Consider the following 17,662-nt stretch of genomic DNA (forward strand, 5'->3'; position numbering starts at 1 on the left):
CCCTAGGACTGGTATTGTTCATGTTTTATCCCTAGCATAGGTAATTTACAGCATGTATATGAAATTGTTTTACCTTAGGGAGAAGAGAACAGGTAATATACAACATAATGTGTTACATACTATATTACATCCCTGGCAACGCCTAGAAACCAGCTAGAACATGTATTTCAATCAATCTATATTACATTCTGGGCTATGCCGGGAAACCAGGTAATCTCTTTTTAGTGACTTGACCACCAAACTACCTCCCTAAGTGTGTCCTCTCTTTTGAACTTATTAGATATAGGTATCTAGAAATGTGTGTGAATTTTTGTTGAATGCATTGTTCACTATGCTTTTCTTATTGTTCTACACAATATCAACTGTAGCGAAATAACACAGTAAACTTAGTGTAGTGTAGAGCAAAGGAAAAAATTAGAATCATATTCTGTAATTGCAAATCTAAATTTGCTAGTGTGTACCAGTGTTTGCCAGGTTGTGGAAATTTGGAATTTATAACATATGTAGTGGCCTTTTTCTAGATACCTATTGCTAAAAATTATACTTTCATTTTGTTAGAAAAATCTCTCTCCGGATGCCCTGCATCATCCAAAATAAAAAAAAAATATTTTCATAATTGTTTCAGTACATTGCTACACAATGTGAAATTTGTTGACGTTTGTAAAAAAAAATCATGAATGTGCTTATATTCCAAAAAAGAAAATATCAGTGCACAGTATTGAAAGTGTTTGAGATTCAAAAGTCTGTAACATTTCTACTAACTTCATAAGATGTCATGTGAGAAACTGAATTGAATATCAAGACATTATCTGAAGCGTTTTTATGTTGGTGTAACATATGTGTTTACAGTCAACCTTAACTTTTAATAAACACCTTGGTATGCAATGACATAGGCTAAGAATCTTAGACAAAATATATATAAATTGGAAAAATGTGTGAACAAATGAAAAAAAAATGATCCGCTCCACTTGATGACATCAAGCACGGTAATATTTTAGTGAAGAAAATATGAAATTGATGTTCAGTGATTAGTTTGGATGAATGAGAAAATGTAATTGTTTGATGCATAAAAAATAACTCATTTGCTGTATTTGATATTAAGCAGCAAAATATAGTGATTTGAATATTAAGGAAAACATCAAACCAGATTATGTAAAAAAAAAAGATGAAATTAGAAAATATATATTTTATGTTTATGAGTTTTGCCAATCAAAATTTTGTGGCAGAAATTGGGTGATTACCATGCAATTTTATTTTGGTAAAATTCTTTAATTATTTGAATGTTTATTATAATTTCTAATTAGTGCCTTGTTATCATCAAAATCCGCCCCAAAGAGTGTCCTTTCTTTTATTAGGTATCAGAATAGGTATCCATATTGCTACTTCTATACAAATGTGATATTTCAGATCTGTAGATAAAAAAATTGTTGAATATATAGGTTGAGAATTGTTCTCTCTCATTCTCCCCCTCACACACGCACACACATTCTCATTTTATAGATATAATAGATAGATTATGCTAGATATATTTCCATATGGCTGAATACCCTATATACCAATTTTCAAAACTGAAGATAAAAAATTTGTTGAGTATATAGGTTGAGAATTGTTCTCTCTCTCACAAACACACACATTTTCACTTTTGTAGATATAATAGATAGATTATGCTAGATATATTTCCATATGTCTGAATACCCTTTATAACAAATTTAAAATCTGTAGATAAAAAATTTGTTGAATATATAGGTTAAGAATTGTTCTCTCCCTCTTTCTCTCGCTACCTCACATACACACACAGAAACATTCTGACTTTTATAGATATAATATATAGATTATGCTAGATATATTCCATATGTCTGAATACCCTATATACAAATTTTCTAATCTGTAGATAAAAAAATTGTTGAATATTTTCAATCCTTATCCTCGAGTGGCGTCTGGGCCTTGATAAGTTGTAATGCGTATTTAACAAAATATAAATATATATATAACAAATTTACTGAATTTCCATTACTAACGATTACTGTATTGTCCAATTGACTACTGCACTTTTCAACCCTTATCCTGGAGTGGCCTCTGGGACTTGAGAAGTAGTAATTACTAACGATTACTATATTGTCCAATTGACTACTGCACTTTTTAACCCTTATCATCGGATGGCCTCTGGGCCTTATTGTCCAATTGACTACTGTGGACTTTTTAACTCTTATCCTCGAGTGGCATCTGGGCTTTGATAAGTGGAAATGACTAAGTAACAAAAAAATAGGTATATAACAAAGTTCCCGAATTTCCATTACTAACGATTACTATATTGTCCAATTGATTACTGTGCACTTTTCAATCCTTATCCTCGAGTGGCGTCTGGGCCTTGATAAGTGGTAATGCGTATTTAACAAAATATAAATATATATATAACAAATGTCCCGCATTTCCATAACTAACGATTACGATATTGTCCAATTGACTACTGCACATTTCAACCCTTATACTCGAGTGGCCTCTGGGCCTTGATAAGTGGTAATATCCTTGAGTGGCCTCTTGGCCTCGATAAGTGGTAATGCCTAAGTAACTAAAAAATAGTTATATAACAAATTTCCCGAATTTCCATTACTAACGATTACTACTGTGCACTTTTCAATCCTTATCCTCGAGGGGCCTGTGGTACTTGATAAATGGTAATGCGTATGTAAGAAAATATACATATATATATAACAAATTTACTGAATTTCCATTACTAACGATTACTATATTGCCCAATTGACTACTGCACATTCAAACGCTTATCCTCGAGTGGGATCTGGGCCTTGATAAGTGGTAATACCATCGAGTGGCCTCTGGACATTGATAAGTGGTAATGCCTAAGTAATAAAAAATAGGGATATTACAAATATCCCGCATTTCCATTACAACCGATTACTACTGTGCACTGTTCAATCCTTATCCTCGAGTGGCCTGTGGGCTATGATAAGTGGTAATGCGTATGTAACAAAATATTACTATATATATATCACAAATTTACTGAATTTCCATTAATAACGATTAATATATTGTTCAATTGACTACTGCACTTTTAAACGCTTATCCTCGAGTGGTATATGGGCCTTGATAAGTTGTAATACCATCGAGTGGCCTCTGGGCCTTGAAAAGTGGCAATGCCTAAGTTACAAAAAGATAGGTATATTACAAATATCCCGCATTTCCATTACAACCGATTACTACTGTGGGCTTTTTCAATCCTTATCCTCGAGTGGCCTGTGGGCTATGATAAGTGGTAATGCGTATGTAAAAAAATATTACTATATATATCACAAATTTACTGAATTTCCATTAATAACGATTAATATATTGTCCAATTGACTACTGCACTTTTAAACGTTTATCCTCGAGTGGTCTCTGGGCCTTGATAAGTTGTAATACCATCGAGTGGCCTCTGGGCCTTGAAAAGTGGCAATGCCTAAGTTACAAAAAGATAGGTATATTACAAATATCCCGCATTTCCATTACAACCGATTACTACTGTGGGCTTTTTCAATCCTTATCCTAGAGTGGCCTTTGGGCTTTGATAAGTGGTAATGCGTATTTAACAAAATATTAATATATATATATATATATATATATAATCAATTTACTGAATTTCCATTAATAATGATTACTATATTTTGTCCAATTTACTACTGCACTTTTCAACCCTTATCCTCTAGGGGCGTCTGGGCCTTGATAAGTGGTATCGGCTATGTAACAAAATATAAATATATATATAACAAATTTCCCGACTTTCCATTAGTAACGATTACTATATTGTCCAATTGACTACTGCAATTTTCAAGCCTAATCCTCGGGTGGCCTCTAGGCCTTATTGTCCAATTGACTACTGTGCACATTTTAACTCTCATCCTCGAGTTGTATCTGGGCCTTGATAAGTAGAAATGCCTAAGTAACAAAAAAATAGGTATATCACAAATTTCCCGAATTTGACTACTGTGCACTTTTCAATCCTTATCCTCGAGTGGACTATGGACCTTGATAAGTGGTAATACATAATTTATACAATATATATATATATATATATATATATATATATATATATATATATATATATATACATAAAAAATAGGTTGGAGTCGCTGAATAACTCATCCTCCCATTAAAGCGGTTCCATCCTCTTCCCCGAATTTGACTACTGTGCACTTTCAACTCTCATCCTCGAGTGGCCTATGGAACTTGATAAGTTGTAATATATATATTTTTTACAATATATATAAATATATATATATATATATATATATATATATATATATATATATATATATAAAAGAAAATAGGTTGCAGTCGCTGAATAACTCATCCTCCCGTTAAAGCGGTTCCATCCTCTTCCCCAAATTTGACTACTGTGCACTTTTCAACTCTCATCCTCGAGTAGCCTATGGGCCTTGATAAGTGGTACTATATATTTTAAATAAAGATAGATACAAATATATATATAACAAAATAGGTTGGAGTCGCTGGATAACTCATCCTCCTGTTAAAGCGGTTCCATACTCTTTCCCGAATTTGACTACTGTGCACATTTAAACTCTCATCCTCGAGTGTCCTATGGGCCTTGATGAACGGTAATATATAGTTTGTACAAAAAAAAATATATATATGTATATATATATATATATATATATAATAAAATAGGTTGGAGTCGCTGAATAACTCATCCTCCCGTTAAAGCGGTTCAATCCTCTTTCCCGAATGTGACTAATTTGCACTATTAAACTCTCCTCCTCGAGTGTCCTATGGGCCTTGATAAGTGGTAATATATATTTTTTACAAAATATATGCATACATATATTTAACAAAATAGGTTGGAGTCACTGAACAACTCATTCTCCCGTTATAGCGTTTCAATCCTCTTTCCCGAATTTGACAACTGTGCACTTTTCAACTCTCATCCTCGAGAAGCCTATGGGCCTTGATAAGTGGTAATATATATTCTTTAATAAGTATATATATATATATTTATTTATATATATATATATATATATATATATATATAATCAAATAGGTTGGAGTCGCTGAATAACTCATCCTCCCGTTAAAGCGTTTCCATCGTCTTCCCCGAATTTTACTATTGTGCACTTTTCAACTCTAATCCTCGAGTAACCTATGGGCCTTGATAAGTGGTAATATATATTTTTGAATAAATATATATATATATATAACGAAATAGGTTGGAGTAACCTAATAACTCATCCTCCCGTTAAAGCGGTTCCATCCTCTTTCCCGAATTTGACTACTGTGCACTTTTACACTCTCATCCTCGAGTGTCCTATGGGCCTCGATAAGTAGTAATATATAGTTTGTACAAAAAAAAAATATATATATAACAAAATAGGTTAGAGTCGCTGAATAACTCATTCTCCCGTTAAAGCGGTTCCATCCTCTTTCCCGAATTTGACTACTGTGCACTTCTCAATTCTAATCCTCGAGTGGCCTATGGGCCTTGATAAGTGGTAATATATATTTTGTGAAATATATATATATATATATATATATATATATAAATATATATATATAACAAAATAGGTTGAAGTCGCTGAATCACTCATCATCCCGTTAAAGGCTTTCCATCGTCTTCCCCGAATTTGACTACTGTGCACTTTTCAACTCTCATCCTCGAGTAACCTATGGGCCTTGATAATTCGTAATATATATTTTGAATAAATATAGATATATATATATAACAAAATAGGTTGGAGTCACTGAATAACTCATCCTCCGGTTAAAGCGGATCCATCCTCTTTCCGGAATTTTACTACTGTGCACTTTTACACTCTCATCCTCGAGTGTCCTATGGGCCTTGATAAGTGGTGATATATAGTTTGTACAAAAAAATATGTATATATATATATATAACAAAATAGGTTGGGGTCGCTAAATAACTCATCCTCCTGTTAAAGCGGTTGCATCCTCTTTCCCGAATTTGACTACTGTGCACTTTTCAAATCTCATCCTCGAGTATCCTATGGGCCTTGACAAGTGGTAATATACAGTTTGTACAAAACAGATATATATATATATATATATATATATATATATATATATATATATATATATATATATATATATATATAACAAAATAGTTTGGAGTCTCTGAATAACTCATCCTCCCGTTAAAGCGGTTCCATACTCTTTCCCGAATTTGACTACTGTGCACTTTTCAACTCTCATCCCCGAGTAGCCTATGGGCCTTGATAAGTGGTAATACATATTTTTTTTCCAAAATATGTACATACATATATACAACAAAATAGGTTGGAGTAGCTGAATAACTCATCCTTCCGGTTAAAGCGGTTCAATCGTCGTTCCTGAATTTGACTACTGTGCACTTTTCAACTCTCATCCTCGAGTGTCCTATAGGCCTTGATTAGTGGTAATATATAGTTTGTAGAAAAAAATATATATATGTATATATATATATATATATATATATATATATATATATATATGGCAAAATAGGTTGGAGGCGCTAAATAACTCATCCTACAGTTAAAGCGGTTCAATCCTTTTTCACGAATTTTACTACTGTGCACTTTTACACTCTCATCCTCGAGTGGCCTATGGGGCTTGATAAGTAGAAATATATATTATTTGTAAATATATACAAGTATATATATATATATATATATATATATATATATATATATATATATATATATATAACAAAATAGGTTGGAGTCGCTGAATAACTCACCCTACCGTTAAATCGGTTCCATCATCTTTCCCGAATTTGACTATTGTGCACTTTTCAACTCTCATCCTCGAGTAGCCTATGGGCCTTGATAAGTGGTAATATATAGTGTTTACAAAATATAAATATATTTATAGACATAACAAAATAGGTTGGAGTCGCTGAATAACAAATCCTCCTATTAAAGCGGTTCAATCCTCTTTCCAGAATTTGACTACTGTGCACTTTTCATCTTATCCTCGAGTGGCCTATGGGCCTTGATAAGTGGTAATATATAGTTTTTTTTTAAATATATACATATATATATATATATATATATAACAAAATAGGTTGGAGTCGCTGAATAACTCATCCTCCCGTTAAAACGGTTCCATCCTCTTTCCCGAATTTGACTACTGTGCCCTTTTCAACTCTCATCCTCGAGTGGTCTATTGGCCTTGATAAGTGGTTATATATAAAGTTTCTGCAAAATGTATATATATATATATATATATATATATGTATATATATAACAAAATAGGTTGGAATCGCTGAATAACTCATCCTCCCGTTAAAACGGTTCCATCCTCTTCCCTGAATTTGACTACTGTGCACTTTTCAACTCTCATCCTCGAGTGGCCTATTGGCCTTGATAAGTGGTTATCTATATAGTTTCTGCAAAATGTATGAATATATATATATATATACATATATATATATATATATATATATATATATATATATATATATATATATATATATATATATATATATATATATATAACAAAATAGGTTGGTGGCGCTGAATAACTCATCCTCCTGATAAAGTTGTTCCATTCTCTTTCCCGAATTTGACTACTGTGCACTTTTCAACCCTCATCCTCGAGTTGCCTATTGGGCTTGATAAGTGGTAATATAGAGAGAAGAGAAAGAGGGTTAGAGAGAGAAAAGAGGGTGAGATAGAAGAGAAAGAGGGTGATAGAGAGAAGAGAAAGAGGGTGAGAGAGAGTTGAGAAAGAGGGTGAAAGAGAAAGAGGGAGAAGAGAAAGAGGGTGAGGGAGAGAAAAAGAAAGAGGTTGAGAGAGAGACAGAAGAGAAAAGAAAGAGGGTGAGAGAAAGATAGAAGAGGGTGAGAGAGAGAAGAGGGTGAGAGAGAGAAGAGAAAGAGGTAGAGAGAGAGGAGAATGTGAGAGAGGGAGCAGAGAAAGAGGGTGAGAGAGAGCAGAGAAAGATGGTGAGAGAGAGAGAGAACATTGGGGGAGAGAGAGAAGAGAAAGAGGTAGAGAGAGAGAAGAGGGTAAGAGAGAGAGAGAAGAGGATGAGAGAGAAGAGGGTGAGAGAGAGAAGAGGTAGAGAGAGAGAAGAGAGTGAGAGAGAAGAGGGTGATAGAGAGAGAAGAGGGTGAGAGAAAGCAGAGAAAGAGGGTGAGAGAGAAAGAGGGTGAGAGAGAGAAGAGAAAGAGGTAGAGAGAGAAGGGGGTAAGAGAGTGAAGAGGGTGAGAGACATAAGAGAAAGAGGTAGAGAGAGAAGAGGTAGAGAGAGAGAAGAGGGTGAGAGAGAGAAGAGAAAGAGGTAGAGAGAGAAGAGGATGAGAGAGAGCAGCGAAAGAGGGTGAGAGAGAGCAGAGAAAGAGGGTGAGAGAGAGAGAAAATGGGTTAGAGAGAGAGAGAAGAGAAAGAAGTAGAGAGAAAAAGAGGGTAAGAGAGAGAAGAGGGTGTGAGAGAGAGAAGAGGGTGAGAAAGAGAGAAGAGGTAGAGAATAAGAGAAGAGGGTTAGAGAGAGAGAAGAGGGTTAGAGAGGGAGAGAGAAGATGGTGAGAGAGAGCAGAGAAAGAAAGATAGAGAGAGAAAGAGGGTGAGAGAGAGAAAGAGGTAGATAGAGAGAGAAGAGGCTAAGAGAGAGAGAGAAGAGGGCGAGAGAGATTATAGAAAGAGGTAGAGAGAGAAGAGGGTGAGAGAGAGAAGAGGGTGAGAGAGAAGAGGTTTAGAGAGAGAAGAGAAAGAGGTAGAGAGAGAAAAGAGGGTGAGAGAGCAGAGAAAGAGACTGAGAGAGAGAAAGAGGGTGGGAGAGAGGGAGAGAAGAGAAAGAGGTAGAGAGAGAGAGAAGAGGGTTAGAGAGAGAGAAGAGAAAGAGGGTGAGAGGGAAAAAGAGGTAGAGAGAGAAGAGGGTGAGAGAGAGTTCAGAAAGAGGGTTAAAGAGAGAGAGAAGATAAAGAGGGTGAGAGCGAGAAAAGAAAGAAGGTGAGAGAGAGAAGAGAAAGAGTGTGAGAGACAGAAGAGAAGAGAAAGAGTGTGAGAGAGAGAGAGAGAAGAGGGTGAGAGAGAGAAGAGTTTGAGAGAGAGAAGAGAAAGAGTTAGAGAGAGAGGGAAGAGGGTGAGAGAGAGCAGAGAAATAGGGTGAGAGAGAGAAAGAGGGTGAGAGAGACAAGAGAAAGAGGTAGAGAGAGAGAAGAGGGTAAGAGAGAGAGAAGAGGGTTAGAGAGAGAGAAGAGGGTGAGAGAGATAAGAGAAAGAGGTAGAGAGAGAGAGGAGGGTGAGAGAGGGAAGAGGGTGAGAGAGAGAAGAGGGTGAGAGAGATAAAGGGAAGAGGTAGAGAGAGAGAAGAGGACGACAGAGAGAAGAGAAAGAGGTAGAGAGAGAGAAGAGGGTGAGAGAGAGCAGAGAAAGAGGCTGAGAGAGCGAGAGAGAAAGAGGGTGAGAGAGAGAGAAAAGTGAAAGAGGTAGAGAGAGAGAGAAGAGAAAGTGGGTGAGAGAGAGAGAGAAAAGAGAAAGAGGGTGTTGGTTTTGAAGCGGCCTCTTCCCCTCCCCCTTTCAGTTTAAGAGGTAGGAGGTCACGTGGTAATACAGCAAATGGTTATTTGTTTTCTAGCCTAAATATAACGATCTGTTTTTTTATCGACGAATATTTTTAAAGCTGAATTGTTTTATTCTTGTACATTTTGCCCTGACATTTTTCGTTAAAACTCTTGTATAAATACTATTTTTTATCAGCTAATCACGTTGGAAACATTGTCATTAAGTTTAATAATATATATATAACGAAGGAGAGGAGAAATTGCAAAGCTATCGGTAAAAAAGTTGTTATTTACAATTGTTCGCCATTACTGGATGTTGACGTCACGTCACGTGACATGACTAAGCGTTTTTTTACTTATAAACAACATTGGATCATTCAAGAATTACGTAATAAATAACATTAAAATGACAGGTTTTTTTTGGGCCCCCCCTTGAAGATAACTGATCAGTTGACCCACTTTTAGTGGTCCGTTTGACGTGAAATTTCGATATTTGTCATCCGGGTGACGAAGGTTCAATATGATTTCTAATTTGTCAAGTTTGGTTGTGTCTGTCAAAAGTTTTAGCGTTACAAACAAACATACATACACACAGACGTTTGGGATTCATATATATATATATATATATATATATATATATATATATATATATATATATATATATATATATATATATGCATATATATATAATTTTAGTCATTCAATGAATTTAAAAATTTATGACATGAAATGTTTATATTTTAGATCAAAGATATTTATTATCCTGTGTAACACAAGGAATACATTTAAAATATGTTAACTCCTTATCCTATGGGATTTCGATGACAACCAACTCTTCAGAGGAGAAAATATTAGCAAATAGTTACAATGGTTTACACGTTATTTGCTAAAGTCACTGAGCCATGGCAAATTACAATCAAAAATTGATAGAGTAATCAAAAACCATAGAGTAAGGGAACGTTTAGGAAACAGATATATAGATAACATACAAATTACATGGTTATTATTATTATTATTATTATTATTATTATTATTATTATTATTATTATTATTGTTTTATAGTAAACTATTATCATTATTTTAATAAATTTATAACACGTTTTATTAATCCGCCTGAATTTAGTTTTTCAATTTACTTACATGTAATTATAGTTCTAAATTATCAGTTTAATTTTATAATTTAAAGGGTATTATCACTACGTTGCTTTGCTTCCTTTTTCTTTTTTCATTTTTTTCTGTCTTTCTTTCTTCCTTACCGTGGGCTAAATTTCCTGACTTATATTCGCTGCCTCCCACTTTATTTTATAAAGGTTGATTGACATCGTCTAAGGATTTTCGATGTTTTTTTATTCTCTTATGCCTTTTTTTCATGAGTACATTTCCTTACCCCTTTTATTTTATTTTGTTATTTATTAATTTATTTTTGTTTTATTTATACTCGATTTTTATTACCCGCAAGCATTTTCTGTAATTTACTTTCATTTTCTTTCTCCTATTTATAAGATTTCAATTTCTTCCATTCTGTATGACATGTTCCCTACCGCTGCTTTAATTTTAATTTTTTTTTAATTTGTAATTTATTAACAATTTTAAAGTTCTTTTACTGTGTAATTTTCAGCTCATGTTCTATGAATATACAAATATTTAATACATCACTTTATATGTTTATTGATATAAAATTCACCTGCCCCACATAAAAAAAGCTATTTTACCGGACCCATCAAAAGGAAATGACTCCAGGGATACCCCTAATTCGGTTCATTACATGGTTATGTGGATTACCAAAAATACGGGTTGGATCATTTTACCACACTGCTTTACAGGGCATACACTCTGGATTTTACCATGCAATGTGTATGTTAACTTTATATCTGTTTCTTTAACTTACTCTATGAATGTTAATTACTCTAACAATTTTTAATTGTGATTTTACATGTCTCACTTATTTTGCAAATAACACACTTATAACTATTGGCTAATATTCTCCTCTGAACAGATGGTAGACGTCGAAATCTTGTAGGATAAAATATTTCTAATGTATTCTTTGACTTATACAGAATAATAAATAACTGTGATCTGAAACTCAAACATTTCACGTCAGAAATTTTTAAATTCATTGAATTACTAAAATTGTATTTATTTGCTCTATCTTGTATAGCGAGCAATTGGTATTTAGGTGAATGTGAAATAGAGACTAAACAATTTTAGAGTTGATTGTGAAACAGAGATAGACGAATGTAACATCAAGAGAAGACACACACACACTCACAAGTCCAACAGTCAATTTATATGTAAACATTGGCGTTTGTGTTTTTCCTTTCCTTGTTCATATCTGTACTTTTGTGAAACCACTCGTGTGTCCCCACCAGCAGTTGCCAGCGAGAAAATGGCGATCCAGCCATAAGAGGAATAGTCCAACAAAAAATCAACGGTACACGACGTTGGGAGTCGGCTATCTGACGAGGGGGCCACACGTGTTGGGTTACAATGGTGCCGTTAGACCGGATATTCGAAATTTCGGAGATTTTACGACGTATATAGACACGCAGGAGAAAAAAATCGAAACGGCTGAATTCATTTCGAAAAAGAAGAAACTAAACAACAACAACAACAACAACAACACGGTCACGAAAAAAGAAGAAGAAAGTAAAAAAAAAACATGAGCGTCTCTCGTTACAAACGTGAAGATATATAGACAGGGAGAGAGCGAGAGAGAGAGAGAGAGAGAGAGAGAGGGGCACAAAAAGTGAAGAAAACCAAAAACACTCAAAGAAACCGAGGATGAAAAGAAAAAATACAAAAACAGAAAATCAAGCAGCAAGATAAATTCGAGATGATAAAATAGATACGCGATGAGTGGCTGTCTCTTGTGTGTTTTTTTATTTTTTTGCTCTGCACAGAAAAAAATCGGCAATTTAAGGGCATTTTTTTTTTCATTGTAATGAAATATTTTCTACCTTTTTTTTGTTAAGTTGTATTAGCATATGTAGACTTATATTCTCTTGCCTCATAGAAACATGTGCGAATACAGGTTTTTCCAATGTCGTTCTTTTCGTATACATGTTTTTTTTTTTCCATTTCGCTGATCATTGTTTTAGGATTGATTTTTTTGCTCCAGATCTTTTCCTCTCTGTTGGAAGGTCGCTCCAGGTTGTTTTGGAGGCGGTTTAAATTCCTCTTGTTTATTTTGCGAGGTTGGGGCGAAATGGGCGAATTCCTTTTATTTTGGAGGTGGTTTAAATTCCTCGTGTTTATTTTTGGGGGTTGGGGGAAATAGCGGAATGCCTGTTATTTTGGAGGTGGTTAAAATGCGTCACGTTTATTTTTTGAATGATGGGTGAAATGGCAGAATGCCTGTTATTTTGGAGGGGTAAAATTCCTAGTGTTTATTTTTGGAGGGGGGGAATGGAGAAATGGCTGTTATTTTAGAGGCGGTAAAAAATCCTCTTGTTTAGATTTGGGAGGTTGGTGTGAAATGGCGGAATTCGATTAACTAGGGGATCGTGTTAAGAAAAAATAAAGAGGGTGGCGCTTCCGACTTTCAGACGTCCTGTGGTTATTCAGAGGTAAAGGAGGATGATGACGACTCAATCGAAGGGGGTTTGAGTGTGGTGACCGAGGACCGTTCTTGTTGGAGAACAGCCCATGTCGATAATACATATTGTACATGGTCTGTTAATGCACTTCTTCTGAGAGGTCCACGAAGATGAAAGGGCTCTTTGGCCCTGGAGAATTTTTATTTGTATGACGACATTTAGTCGGCGGCGGTCGTTTCCTCGGTGGAATATCTTTTCTTGTGAATAATTCTTTCCTTGGTTCAGAGGAGAAGGTGGTGTTTCTATGGGTTGCTATAGACATAACGTATTCTTTTTTGTCACTGATCTCTTAATTACAATTCAATACACGGGTCACATATGGGTAGCTATAAACACAATGCATTCTTTTTTGTAAATGGTCTTTGAATTGACTGACCATAGTCCCCTTTTTAAGACAGAGTATCCACACACGGTATATTATATACTAACTATATTAATAAGTGTAATAGAAGTCGTATACCTACGAGGAAAGAGATAAAAATGAGTGTCAATTTGTATATCGAAGTGAACAATAGTATAATTACATATTGATATTTTTCTGTATACACTTATCAGAAAAATCAAAAATGTTTTGGACAATAATATATGGATGCCAATATAGGGGAAAAATCCTTAGATTAACATCAACTATTTTATACAAACACCTGTCATGGTTATAATAATAATTCGTACTAAATTTATTATGTCACTTTCTCTATATATTACGTTTACCAAAATGTATAAAGCATGGGTTTGTTATCTAAAATGATTGGTTTACATTTGGAAATATAATTCTGAAAGAGTATAACCTGACCTCTACACTCCCCACCCCACCCCCATATATATATATATATATATATATATATATATATATATATATATATATGTATATATATATATATATATATATATATATATATATATATATATATATATATATATACATATATATATATATGGGGGTATGTGTGGGCATACTAATTAAATTATATAAAAGGGTGTACAGATAAAATTTTTAAACTCCGTTTAATAACATAAAGATATTGCAATCTTGCGTGCCGAAATGCAAACTATATCTGCACAACTTAGAATAGTGTAAGTACATAGTAACCCCGGGTACCTTCGTTTCATAGCATACAAGTAGTGCTACCCTGTTGCTTGAAAACGAAAGAAACAATGAAAAAATCTTGTTAAAAAAATAAAATATTGTAAAAATTGTTGTTAGGATCTGGGAAATGTTCATGCCTATATATCATTTGTTACCTCAAGCAAAAGAAATATTTTATCTACCATAAAACGGATATTACCTATCATACGTATGCAATAGTTGTACCTTTCCTAGGATAGGAAATTTACAGCACGTATATGAAATAAAATTCCTTTCCTATGACCGGTAATTATCAACGAACTTTTTTTAATAATTTTACTTACCCTCGATAGATACATGAAACAAGATAATGTTCTCTCAACAAGTACCGTACAATAGATATGAACTAATTCCTCTCACCCTCAACGCAATCATAATTTAAAAAAAAAAAGTCTTATTAAGAAAATGGATCATTAAAATTTCTAAATTATACATAAATACATGGTCTTAATTATTGATTCGGCAACTCATACTTCACCATAACATTCGCCATTACTGTGTTTATTCTCCCATCACAACCACCATCAGCATTATAAGTTTAAGTGAAATGGTGCCATTTCTGGAAGATCACTCATCATGTTTCCCAAATTAATACATAAATAACATTGACACGGTTAGAAGTCATGCAATTCTTGCCTCACTGCATAATTCCAAATTATTATGTTAATTTTCTAATTCCATATCTCGGTACCATGATTTTTAGAGTACTTAAAGATGATTAGTCAGGTTTTCGGAATACATGAACACAGTTAGAAATGAGGAAAACATGAGTTTTAATAACATCGCTTCAGTATAAAATTTCACATAGCTGTGTTTCATTTTCTGCCCCCATTACCGACGTTATTTTTTTTGTCAAATATATATATTTTTTAAAGATTACCTAACTGGTTTAAAAAGAAATAAATTAAAGAGTAATAAATACATTGAGTACCTTAGTGATTAGGTAATGTTTGCGTCGCTATAATATTTAACATTACTATTTTTCTCGCTTCCGAATCCCGATACTATGCATTATAGTGAAAAATATAATTTATGAACAGAAAACAGCAGACTATTATCCTCATCTGTCTTAGTTTTTTTCGCGACGTTTAGGACATATATTCCTCTGACTTTCCTCAGGTGTTAACCGAGAGCGGATAGGAATTCAAATTTCGTTACTGCATTCTCATCAATTACTGGCATCCATAGTTGTTATCCGCACCATGTTTTTGGCCAACTAAGATTCTGGCCGGCTTTTGGATAGGATTGAAACCCCTATCTCACCTGGAATCATATGATGAGGATAATAGTTCGCAATAGATTAATTAATAAATCATACCTTAATAAGGAATTCCAATTAATATATTGAACTCTGTATGTTTCCCAAATAATTACATAAATGCGTTGACACGGTTAATTGTCAGGCCCCCCTTGTTTCACCATGATTTTCAATATAACTGTAGTTCTTCCCACCCTATCCGCGGCAGCTTATTAGCTGGATAAATGATGCCATTTCAGGGATATGATTCCGCAGATTAACTATAGTATATATTAAATAAAATAAGTTTGTGATCGTAAACTGCTTCGGCGACTTCTGGGTCTGATTACATATACGTCTCTTAATATATGCACGAGATAAAGTAACTTTCAGATCGTAAACTGCTTCGTTATTTCAGTGAGAGAATCTATATTTCGACCTCTCTTAAAAATATGTATGAAACAGAGTGATTTTGAGATTGTAAACTCTTTCAGCAATCTCTCGGACTGACTCAATATTCTTTCTGAATCCTTAAAATGTGTATGGAATTAAGTTGTTTTAAGATCGTAAAATTCTTCAGCCACTTCCAGAACAAGCTCTTTATTCCCCATCCAACTATAAAAAGTATAAATGAAATACATTGATTTTCAGATAGGAAACTGCTTCAGCCATTTCCTAGACTGACTCTCTATATATATACCGTCTTCTTAAAATATTTAATTAGTAAACTCATCTCAGATCGTAGATTGTTTCAGTCATTCCCGGGCTTACTCCATACGAATTCCTTTTAATATATAATTCTATCAAATTTAATTTGTAGATAGTAAACTGCTTCACACATTTCTGACACCGACTCCATAAAACCTCTCAATCTTAAAAAGTATATATATTGAATAATAGGATCCTGATGTCTTAAACTGATTCCACTATTTCTAAGGTTTTGATATATATATATATATATATATATATATATATATATATATATATATATATATATATATATATATATATATATATATATATACCATCCTCTTAAATATATACATTTAAAAGTAATTTTTAGACAGTAAACTACATTAGCTATTTTCAAGACTAACTCCATATACTCTGCTCTTTACACTATATACTAAATTGAGTAATTAATAATTCTTGCGAGATTGATTTATGATGAAAAAACAGACACTACTTTCCCCACCGCCACTGAGGATTTTATAAATTTACATAATTTTTCGAACATTGCCAATATCAAAAGAAAAAAAAAACTGGACGGATTTTTAGAATGTGAACAATAAGGACGTCACAAATACAATTATTTGTTTCAAACATCACTTAATTTCTTGGGTAAGATACTGTGAAAATACTTTATTTCTCATTTAAAAATGAAACTACTCGATTAATTTGTGTAATTTTCATTTATATAAATTTTTCTGTGCATCAAAACTAACTGTTTTTTTTTACATCCGGATGCTATAATAAAGAAACAACTTGTTTATTTTTGAATGTAATACTACTTATATAAGTTATATTACGTGGTTGTTGGTTTAAAGATCTTATATGTACGCCAAAGGTAGGTATTCTTTGGTATTTAATATGAATAATATACTGCATAAGTACCTTTTTTATTGGATAAAATTGTGTAAGACTAACATATGTCTAATTATAATATAAACTACTAGACGAGTTATCATAAATTACTGTTGTGATAACTTTTGCTTTTGTCACAGTTAAGATTTTTTGTTTTTACACCAGACCCCCATAGTGAAAAAGGACATGATTACTGATATAAATATCACACTACTAGAATATATTACATGATTTTGGTTTTAATTACTTATATGTATGGCGAGGCTAAGGATTTGTTTTGCTTTGTTATCTGTGTAGTATACCGCACATGTAGCTTATCTATGTGGTACGAAACGTTGTCTTAAGGAGAATTGCTTCCAATCACCCTGGAAAATCTCATCAGAATGCCCTGTATTTAAGAATTCAGGCGATCGATCATCCCCCTCTCAGTACAGGCCAATAAGTCTCCTGTGCGTCATGAATAAATTGCTGGAATATGTGTTAAATAGAGAAGTAATAAACCATCTCAACAAAGATAACATTCTTAGCGACACACAATATGATTTTCGTGCTGCTAGATCTACAGCAGATGCGCTTGCAATTGGATCTCATAGGATAGCGAATCTCTCGA

The sequence above is a fragment of the Euprymna scolopes genome, chromosome 27 (genome assembly GCF_053919585.1).
Source record: "Euprymna scolopes isolate OS-2025 chromosome 27, ASM5391958v1, whole genome shotgun sequence".
In the NCBI taxonomy this organism is placed as follows: Eukaryota; Metazoa; Mollusca; class Cephalopoda; order Sepiida; family Sepiolidae; genus Euprymna; species Euprymna scolopes.